Here is a 5,393-nt window from a genome sequence, read left to right as displayed (position 1 = left end):
TCTCGCTTAGCGGTTTAGCGGTTTAAAAGGATAGTACCCTTAGCGAGCGGTCCAGCGGTTTAAAAGAAAGATTAAAAAGAGGGTGGGGGATGCAACACGAGGACTTCCCAGGGGGTCACCCATCCTAGTACTACTCTCGCCCAAGCACGCTTGCTTCGGAGTTCTGATGGGATCCGGTGCATTAGTGCTGGTATGATCGCATCCGTCACGTACTGCGCGCAAAATGTACTTGACCCTCTCTCTCCGCGCAACTTCTCTCGCTTAGCGGTTTAGCGGTTTAAAAGGATAGTACCCTTAGCGAGCGGTCCAGCGGTTTAAAAGAAAGATTAAAAAGAGGGTGGGGGATGCAACACGAGGACTTCCCAGGGGGTCACCCATCCTAGTACTACTCTCGCCCAAGCACGCTTAACTTCGGAGTTCTGATGGGATCCGGTGCATTAGTGCTGGTATGATCGCATCCGTCACGTACTGCGCGCAAAATGTACTTGACCCTCTCTCTCCGCGCAACTTCTCTCGCTTAGCGGTTTAGCGGTTTAAAAGGATAGTACCCTTAGCGAGCGGTCCAGCGGTTTAAAAGAAAGATTAAAAAGAGGGTGGGGGATGCAACACGAGGACTTCCCAGGGGGTCACCCATCCTAGTACTACTCTCGCCCAAGCACGCTTAACTTCGGAGTTCTGATGGGATCCGGTGCATTAGTGCTGGTATGATCGCATCCGTCACGTACTGCGCGCAAAATGTACTTGACCCTCTCTCTCCGCGCAACTTCTCTCGCTTAGCGGTTTAGCGGTTTAAAAGGATAGTACCCTTAGCGAGCGGTCCAGCGGTTTAAAAGAAAGATTAAAAAGAGGGTGGGGGATGCAACACGAGGACTTCCCAGGGGGTCACCCATCCTAGTACTACTCTCGCCCAAGCACGCTTAACTTCGGAGTTCTGATGGGATCCGGTGCATTAGTGCTGGTATGATCGCATCCGTCACGTACTGCGCGCAAAATGTACTTGACCCTCTCTCTCCGCGCAACTTCTCTCGCTTAGCGGTTTAGCGGTTTAAAAGGATAGTACCCTTAGCGAGCGGTCCAGCGGTTTAAAAGAAAGATTAAAAAGAGGGTGGGGGATGCAACACGAGGACTTCCCAGGGGGTCACCCATCCTAGTACTACTCTCGCCCAAGCACGCTTAACTTCGGAGTTCTGATGGGATCCGGTGCATTAGTGCTGGTATGATCGCATCCGTCACGTACTGCGCGCAAAATGTACTTGACCCTCTCTCTCCGCGCAACTTCTCTCGCTTAGCGGTTTAGCGGTTTAAAAGGATAGTACCCTTAGCGAGCGGTCCAGCGGTTTAAAAGAAAGATTAAAAAGAGGGTGGGGGATGCAACACGAGGACTTCCCAGGGGGTCACCCATCCTAGTACTACTCTCGCCCAAGCACGCTTAACTTCGGAGTTCTGATGGGATCCGGTGCATTAGTGCTGGTATGATCGCATCCGTCACGTACTGCGCGCAAAATGTACTTGACCCTCTCTCTCCGCGCAACTTCTCTCGCTTAGCGGTTTAGCGGTTTAAAAGGATAGTACCCTTAGCGAGCGGTCCAGCGGTTTAAAAGAAAGATTAAAAAGAGGGTGGGGGATGCAACACGAGGACTTCCCAGGGGGTCACCCATCCTAGTACTACTCTCGCCCAAGCACGCTTAACTTCGGAGTTCTGATGGGATCCGGTGCATTAGTGCTGGTATGATCGCATCCGTCACGTACTGCGCGCAAAATGTACTTGACCCTCTCTCTCCGCGCAACTTCTCTCGCTTAGCGGTTTAGCGGTTTAAAAGGATAGTACCCTTAGCGAGCGGTCCAGCGGTTTAAAAGAAAGATTAAAAAGAGGGTGGGGGATGCAACACGAGGACTTCCCAGGGGGTCACCCATCCTAGTACTACTCTCGCCCAAGCACGCTTAACTTCGGAGTTCTGATGGGATCCGGTGCATTAGTGCTGGTATGATCGCATCCGTCACGTACTGCGCGCAAAATGTACTTGACCCTCTCTCTCCGCGCAACTTCTCTCGCTTAGCGGTTTAGCGTTTTAAAAGGATAGTACCCTTAGCGAGCGGTCCAGCGATTTAAAAGAAAAATTGAACAGAGGGTGGGGGATGCAACACGAGGACTTCCAAGGGGGTCACCCATCCTAGTACTACTCTCGCCCAAGCACGCATAACTTCGGAGTTCTGATGGGATCCGGTGCATTAGTGCTGATATGATCGCATCCGTCATGTACTGCGCGTAAAATGTACTTGACCCGCTCTCTCCGCGCAACTTCTCTCGCTTAGCGGTTTAGCGGTTTAAAAGGATAGTACCCTTAGCGAGCGGTCCAGCGGTGTAAAAGAAAAATTGAACAGAGGGTGGGGGATGGAACACGAAGACTTCCCAGGGGGTCACCCATCCTAGTACTACTCTCGCCCAAGCACGCATAACTTCGGAGTTCTGATGGGATCCGGTGCATTAGTGCTGATATGATCGCATCCGTCACGTACTGCGCGCAAAATGTACTTGACCCTCTCTCTCCGCGCAACTTCTCTCGCTTAGTGGTTTAGCGGTTTAAAAGGATAGTATCCTTAGCGAGCGGTACAGCGGTTTAAAAGAAAAAATTGAAAAGAGGGTGGGGGATGTAACACGAAGACTTCCTAGGGGGTCACCAATCCTAGTACTACTCTCGCCCAAGCACGCATAAGTTCGGAGTTCTGATGGGATCCGGGGCATTAGTGCTGGTATGATCGCATCCGTTATGTATTGCGCGCAAAATGTACTTGACCCGCTCTCTCCGCGCAACTTCTCTCGCTTAGCGGTTTAGCGGTTTAAAAGGATAGTACCCTTAGCGAGCGGTCCAGCGATTTAAAAGAAAAATTGAACAGAGGGTGGGGGATGCAACACGAGGACTTCCCAGGGGGTCACCCATCCTAATACCACTCTCGCCCAAGCCCACTTCACTTCGGAGTTCTGATGGGATCCGGTGCATTAGTGCTGGTATGATCGCATCCGTCACGTACTGCGCGCAAAATGTACTTGACCCTCTCTCTCCGCGCAACTTCTCTCGCTTAGCGGTTTAGCGGTTTAAAAGGATAGTACCCTTAGCGAGCGGTCCAGCGGTTTAAAAGAAAAATTAAAAAGAGGGTGGGGGATGCAACACGAGGACTTCCCAGGGGGTCACACATCCTAGTACAACTCTCGCCCAACCACGCTTAACTTCGGAGTTTTGATGGGATCCGGTGCATTAGTGCTGGTATGATCGCATCCGTCATGTACTGCGCGCAAAATGTATTTGACCCTCTCTCTCCGCGCAACTTCTCTCGCTTAGCGGTTTAGCGGTTTAAAAGGATAGTTTCCTTAGCGAGCGGTCCAGCGGTGTAAAAGAAAAATTGAAAAGAGGGTGGGGGATGTAACACGAGGACTTCCCAAGGGGTCACCGATCCTAGTACTACTCTCGCCGAAGCACGCTTAACTTCGGAGTTTTGATGGGATCCGGTGCATTAGGGCTGGTATGATCGCATCCGTCATGTACAGCGCGCAAAATGTACTTGACCCTCTCTCTCCGCGCAACTTCTCTCGCTTAGCGGTTTAGCGGTTTAAAAGGATAGTTTCCTTAGCGAGCGGTCCAGCGGTGTAAAAGAAAAATTGAAAAGAGGGTGGGGGATGTAACACGAGGACTTCCCAAGGGGTCACCGATCCTAGTACTACTCTCGCCGAAGCACGCTTAACTTCGGAGTTTTGATGGGATCCGGTGCATTAGGGCTGGTATGATCGCATCCGTCATGTACAGCGCGCAAAATGTACTTGACCCTCTCTCTCCGCGCAACTTCTCTCGCTTAGCGGTTTAGCGGTTTAAAAGGATAGTTTCCTTAGCGAGCGGTCCAGCGGTGTAAAAGAAAAATTGAAAAGAGGGTGGGGGATGTAACACGAGGACTTCCCAAGGGGTCACCGATCCTAGTACTACTCTCGCCGAAGCACGCTTAACTTCGGAGTTTTGATGGGATCCGGTGCATTAGGGCTGGTATGATCGCATCCGTCATGTACAGCGCGCAAAATGTACTTGACCCTCTCTCTCCGCGCAACTTCTCTCGCTTAGCGGTTTAGCGGTTTAAAAGGATAGTTTCCTTAGCGAGCGGTCCAGCGGTGTAAAAGAAAAATTGAAAAGAGGGTGGGGGATGTAACACGAGGACTTCCCAAGGGGTCACCGATCCTAGTACTACTCTCGCCGAAGCACGCTTAACTTCGGAGTTTTGATGGGATCCGGTGCATTAGGGCTGGTATGATCGCATCGGTCATGTACTGCGCGCAAAATGTACTTGAACCTCTCTCTCCGCGCAACTTCTCTCGCTTAGCGGTTTAGCGGTTGAAAAGGATAGTACCCTTAGCGAGCGGTCCAGCGGTTTAAAAGAAAAATTGAAAAGAGGGTGGGGGATGCAACACGAGGACTTCCAAGGGGGTCACCCATCCTAGTACTACTCTCGCCCAAGCACGCATAACTTCGAAGTTCTGATGGGATCCGGTGCATTAGTGATGGTATGATCGCAACCGTCATGTACTGGGCGCAAAATGTACTTGACCCTCTCTCTCCGTGCAACTTATCTCGCTTAGCGGTTTAGCGGTTTAAAAGGATAGTATCCTTAGCGAGCGGTCCAGCGGTTTAAAAGAAAGATTAAAAAGAGGGTGGGGGATGCAACACGAGGACTTCCCAGGGGGTCACCCATCCTAGTACTACTCTCGCCCAAGCACGCTTAACTTCGGAGTTCTGATGGGATCCGGTGCATTAGTGCTGGTATGATCGCATCCGTCACGTACTGCGCGCAAAATGTACTTGACCCTCTCTCTCCGCGCAACTTCTCTCGCTTAGCGGTTTAGCGGTTTAAAAGGATAGTACCCTTAGCGAGCGGTCCAGCGGTTTAAAAGAAAGATTAAAAAGAGGGTGGGGGATGCAACACGAGGACTTCCCAGGGGGTCACCCATCCTAGTACTACTCTCGCCCAAGCACGCTTAACTTCGGAGTTCTGATGGGATCCGGTGCATTAGTGCTGGTATGATCGCATCCGTCACGTACTGCGCGCAAAATGTACTTGACCCTCTCTCTCCGCGCAACTTCTCTCGCTTAGCGGTTTAGCGGTTTAAAAGGATAGTACCCTTAGCGAGCGGTCCAGCGGTTTAAAAGAAAAATTGAAAAGAGGGTGGGGGATGTAACACGAGGACTTCCCAGGGGGTCACCCATCCTAGTACTACTCTCGCCCAAGCACGCATAAGTTCGTAGTTCTGATGGGATCCGATGCATTAGTGCTGGTATGATCGCATCCGTCATGTACTGCGCGCAAAATGTACTTGACCCTCTCTCTCCGCGCAACTTCTCTCGCTTAGCGGTTTA

General features: G+C 51.2%; 20 non-coding genes and 1 pseudogene across 20 annotated transcripts; all 21 read right to left on the bottom strand.

The window, feature by feature from the left end:
- Positions 1–86: 86 nt before the first annotated feature.
- LOC116018277 lies at positions 87–204 on the bottom strand. The gene has a single exon (XR_004098300.1). It is a non-coding gene; the product is annotated as a 5S ribosomal RNA (ribosomal RNA).
- A 137-nt stretch (positions 205–341) lies between these two features.
- Positions 342–460, bottom strand: LOC116018490. Its single transcript, XR_004098504.1, has one exon. It is a non-coding gene; the product is annotated as a 5S ribosomal RNA (ribosomal RNA).
- Positions 461–597: 137 nt separating this feature from the next.
- On the bottom strand, positions 598–716 carry LOC116018479. Its single transcript, XR_004098493.1, has one exon. It is a non-coding gene; the product is annotated as a 5S ribosomal RNA (ribosomal RNA).
- Positions 717–853: 137 nt separating this feature from the next.
- Positions 854–972, bottom strand: LOC116018467. Its single transcript, XR_004098482.1, has one exon. It is a non-coding gene; the product is annotated as a 5S ribosomal RNA (ribosomal RNA).
- A 137-nt stretch (positions 973–1,109) lies between these two features.
- LOC116018456 lies at positions 1,110–1,228 on the bottom strand. Its single transcript, XR_004098471.1, has one exon. It is a non-coding gene; the product is annotated as a 5S ribosomal RNA (ribosomal RNA).
- A 137-nt stretch (positions 1,229–1,365) lies between these two features.
- Positions 1,366–1,484, bottom strand: LOC116018444. Its single transcript, XR_004098460.1, has one exon. It is a non-coding gene; the product is annotated as a 5S ribosomal RNA (ribosomal RNA).
- Positions 1,485–1,621: 137 nt separating this feature from the next.
- LOC116018432 lies at positions 1,622–1,740 on the bottom strand. Its single transcript, XR_004098449.1, has one exon. It is a non-coding gene; the product is annotated as a 5S ribosomal RNA (ribosomal RNA).
- A 137-nt stretch (positions 1,741–1,877) lies between these two features.
- LOC116018421 lies at positions 1,878–1,996 on the bottom strand. Its single transcript, XR_004098438.1, has one exon. It is a non-coding gene; the product is annotated as a 5S ribosomal RNA (ribosomal RNA).
- Positions 1,997–2,133: 137 nt separating this feature from the next.
- Positions 2,134–2,252, bottom strand: LOC116018307. Its single transcript, XR_004098331.1, has one exon. It is a non-coding gene; the product is annotated as a 5S ribosomal RNA (ribosomal RNA).
- Positions 2,253–2,389: 137 nt separating this feature from the next.
- On the bottom strand, positions 2,390–2,508 carry LOC116018405. The gene has a single exon (XR_004098424.1). It is a non-coding gene; the product is annotated as a 5S ribosomal RNA (ribosomal RNA).
- A 138-nt stretch (positions 2,509–2,646) lies between these two features.
- LOC116017948 lies at positions 2,647–2,765 on the bottom strand. Its single transcript, XR_004098018.1, has one exon. It is a non-coding gene; the product is annotated as a 5S ribosomal RNA (ribosomal RNA).
- A 137-nt stretch (positions 2,766–2,902) lies between these two features.
- LOC116018342 lies at positions 2,903–3,021 on the bottom strand. The gene has a single exon (XR_004098363.1). It is a non-coding gene; the product is annotated as a 5S ribosomal RNA (ribosomal RNA).
- A 137-nt stretch (positions 3,022–3,158) lies between these two features.
- Positions 3,159–3,277, bottom strand: LOC116018446. The gene has a single exon (XR_004098462.1). It is a non-coding gene; the product is annotated as a 5S ribosomal RNA (ribosomal RNA).
- Positions 3,278–3,414: 137 nt separating this feature from the next.
- Positions 3,415–3,533, bottom strand: LOC116017940. The gene has a single exon (XR_004098010.1). It is a non-coding gene; the product is annotated as a 5S ribosomal RNA (ribosomal RNA).
- Positions 3,534–3,670: 137 nt separating this feature from the next.
- On the bottom strand, positions 3,671–3,789 carry LOC116017939. The gene has a single exon (XR_004098009.1). It is a non-coding gene; the product is annotated as a 5S ribosomal RNA (ribosomal RNA).
- A 137-nt stretch (positions 3,790–3,926) lies between these two features.
- Positions 3,927–4,045, bottom strand: LOC116017937. The gene has a single exon (XR_004098008.1). It is a non-coding gene; the product is annotated as a 5S ribosomal RNA (ribosomal RNA).
- A 137-nt stretch (positions 4,046–4,182) lies between these two features.
- On the bottom strand, positions 4,183–4,301 carry LOC116017967 (annotated as a pseudogene).
- A 137-nt stretch (positions 4,302–4,438) lies between these two features.
- Positions 4,439–4,557, bottom strand: LOC116018448. Its single transcript, XR_004098464.1, has one exon. It is a non-coding gene; the product is annotated as a 5S ribosomal RNA (ribosomal RNA).
- A 137-nt stretch (positions 4,558–4,694) lies between these two features.
- LOC116018409 lies at positions 4,695–4,813 on the bottom strand. Its single transcript, XR_004098427.1, has one exon. It is a non-coding gene; the product is annotated as a 5S ribosomal RNA (ribosomal RNA).
- A 137-nt stretch (positions 4,814–4,950) lies between these two features.
- On the bottom strand, positions 4,951–5,069 carry LOC116018397. The gene has a single exon (XR_004098416.1). It is a non-coding gene; the product is annotated as a 5S ribosomal RNA (ribosomal RNA).
- A 137-nt stretch (positions 5,070–5,206) lies between these two features.
- On the bottom strand, positions 5,207–5,325 carry LOC116018519. Its single transcript, XR_004098533.1, has one exon. It is a non-coding gene; the product is annotated as a 5S ribosomal RNA (ribosomal RNA).
- Between the last annotated feature and the right edge of the window lie 68 nt (positions 5,326–5,393).

Source organism: Ipomoea triloba, chromosome 4 (genome assembly GCF_003576645.1).
Source record: "Ipomoea triloba cultivar NCNSP0323 chromosome 4, ASM357664v1".
NCBI classification, from domain to species: Eukaryota; Viridiplantae; Streptophyta; class Magnoliopsida; order Solanales; family Convolvulaceae; genus Ipomoea; species Ipomoea triloba.
This window is presented reverse-complemented; position numbering and strand designations above follow the sequence as displayed.